The sequence below is a fragment of the Stylophora pistillata genome, chromosome 1, assembly GCF_964205215.1.
Source record: "Stylophora pistillata chromosome 1, jaStyPist1.2, whole genome shotgun sequence".
NCBI classification, from domain to species: domain Eukaryota; kingdom Metazoa; phylum Cnidaria; class Anthozoa; order Scleractinia; family Pocilloporidae; genus Stylophora; species Stylophora pistillata.
This window is the reverse complement of record NC_142519.1, coordinates 29,229,612-29,232,644: the sequence shown is the minus strand read 5'-3', so window position 1 is coordinate 29,232,644 and position 3,033 is coordinate 29,229,612. Positions and strand designations below refer to the sequence as shown.

The 3,033-nt window shown below is 40.1% G+C and overlaps 1 pseudogene; it reads right to left on the bottom strand.

Annotated features, from left to right (window-relative positions):
* Window positions 1–498: 498 nt before the first annotated feature.
* Window positions 499–2,555, bottom strand: LOC148742001 (prolactin-releasing peptide receptor-like; annotated as a pseudogene).
* Window positions 2,556–3,033: the final 478 nt, after the last annotated feature.

The window sequence follows — 3,033 nt, the reverse complement described above, 5'->3', positions numbered from 1 at the left end:
AAAAAGTGATCAGCTTCGATCTTATTTACCTTACATATTTAAAAACAGTATCTGACGACTTCTTGCATATGCAAAGAGTATACGTCAACCGACCGTAGGGTTTAGTACTATTTTACTGATCCGAACGTCTTCTTGCTGATATTTGAATTTTAGCCGAGTTACTTAAGGGGGCACTCTGGTCGAAATTCGTCAAAAGAATAGGTCAGAACTATTAAGAGTAAACCGCTGAAATTTGGCATGAAGCAATTGCAAGCTGAGATGACTCTATGCGGCCGCCGATGCGTAACGGTTGACCAAATTTGTTCATCCCTTCCCATACTTCAAACGATTTAGCTGTCCCTAACTGTACGTTTTTCTGACGATCATGACCATATTGTGTACTGCAGTTAACTGAATCAATTTATTTTTACACGATTACGGTAAGCTCACTTGTTAACCCTCTATTGAATAGCTTCAATAAAAATTTTCGTTCTTGATTGGAAAATTACGAATGCTAAATGCTAAATTACGAATGCTAAATTCCCGTGGTGTACTCTTCTTGAGTCAACAATTTATTATTCCCATGATTAATAAAACTTCTTAAAACCTACGAACATCATCTAGGTTCAAAGATCAAAAGTTTCTGTACCAATGAAAGTGTTTCGATTAATTTGTACAGTAGACTTGCAAAGGCGTGGTGGTAAGTGAGGTGACTCGGGCTTTTTTCATGCACTCTTGCCCTTAAATCAATAAAAACAATCTGCCACATACACTTACTAGAAGACTCCGACTAAAACGCTCTTTACACTGAGTTAATTTTCTACCGATCTGCTGGATTTAACGATAACTTATGGCTTACGTTATCCATCCACATAGAGAACGTTTTCAACATACTCGCCTAAGACTACATACCCCTTACGCCCGTTTGGACTGTAAGGTATTTACATATGTACAGCTTATTCTAAATCACACAAACTGTCCAGTTGTTTCTGTTCAGCTACGTTATGGCGAAGACGATGTTTAAGGAGCAACCTTGTCTTGTTTCAAATCATCAGATCAAGTAATCCAAACTGTTCCAAAGGCAATGGAAAACTGTTTTTAATCTGATAGACTCGAACACAAAAGTTTAAACTCAACCATTTAGGCCTGTTTCCTCTTTGGAAAGCAACGCATCTAAACCCGCAGACGTTTTGTTGTATCATTCGAAGATGCAACTATCAGCGACCAGGGAAATCATCAATAAACCAGCTTTTAAGACAAACGGTACACTTGGAGCGCGTCGTCTCCGCTGTTACAAGTGTTTCGTGAGGAGTTTTGACTCTGGTTCTGAGTTGGTGGACTGTTTAGATATGAGGTTCCCTCTTTGATGCTCATCCATGACAAGGACATAATTGTGTACCCTTTTTCCCGTGTCTCTGAGGGACTACGCGGCAATGTGTAGGCCGTTATCCGACCAAACGACATCATTTTCCACATGGTGCCACCAGTTGTAAAACTGTTCTCTTCCTCGTTCTCTTCCTCCTGACTCGAAAACTTGGATAGCAAGTCATCGTGATGAAGAGTTGTTTTCGAAACTTGGTGTTCAGCAAAATATAAAGACATGGATTCATTGCGCTGTTTGCGTGTGCTAGCCATAAGAAGCATAGTTGTACTTCACTCGGTATCGAACTGATAAGGTCAGGTCGCACGTACCAAATGTAATGACTAACGTAATTTGGAAACCAGCAGATTGCAAATACCAAGACGATTATAACTAACAACCGCACAACTTTGCGTTTGGATTTTTCAGCTGCGGCGTGATTGGTAGTTGTCACATTTCCCGGGATCTTTCGAAGCCACAATTTACGACAAATTAAGAAGTGGATAATGATAGTTGTTGTAAGGGGCCATGCGTAGAGTAAAACGAAAATCGTGATGTGAAAGATCCCTAGTACACGATAGGTTTCAGCAAATGTAGAATCATTTTCGTCTTGCCAGGGCCACAATTGTAAACATAGATGCTCGCCCGAGTCATGAGAATACTGGACTCGGTACATCATAGGATACGGCACTATCAGCGCTAAAGATAGAATCCAAATTGTGGCGGACAGTATTTTTGGCTTTCGGAAGATCTTCTCTCTCAATGGATAGAATATGGCGTAAAATCGATCGAAGGAAATGAACATCATCGTGAACACAGTTGCCGCGATTGAAACTGGGATAATGTAGAACACCAGCTTGCATGTCACGTTTCCTAATATTCCTGGAATCCAAGCGACATCCACCAAAATAAAAGCCACCTGAAACGGCATGATTGTAACCGTCAACAACAGATCTGCAACGGCCATGTTAGCGATGAATAAGTTCGTGATGCTGGTAGAAGAAGACTTCTTTATTACAACGTACAACCCAAATGAATTTCCAAGAAAAGCGATGACAAAAATAACTGCATATACAATTGTTATGCTAATTTTGAATTCCAAAGAGAAACCTGATGATGGATCACCGGGTGGGACAGTTGTTGCTGCAAAAGAAAACACAAATTGCATAAATATGTGTAGTCACCTATATTAAATTTCTTCAACGAGGAGTGAGGGTGGATGGGTTCAAGATTAGCATAGCACAGTATTCCACTCTTCGTGACGTTGGTAGAAGACCTGTCTAAGACTACGTACAATCCTATTGAATTACCGAGCAAAGCGAGGATAAAAATAATTACAATGTACATGTTATATCAATTTTGAATTCCGGAGAGAAAACTCGTGAAACAATGGGTAGTGCAGGTAAGGCTGCAGAGGGAAACAAATACTGCCTAAATAGATATAGATGAATTCCGGAGAGAAATCTCGTGAAACAATGGGTAGAGCAGGTAAGGCTGCAGAGGGAAACAATAACTGCCTAAATAGATATAGATGATACCATAAAACAGTTACTGATGCCTCTTTGAGTGCAGTGGAAGTAAAGAGCTCTTTTTGGACATTCCATTCTATTTGTGACGAACATAAAATTTTATTGGCCAGATGCGTCGGCGGATGTGGATATAGCAGGATCAGAATAACGAAGGATTCCACTCTA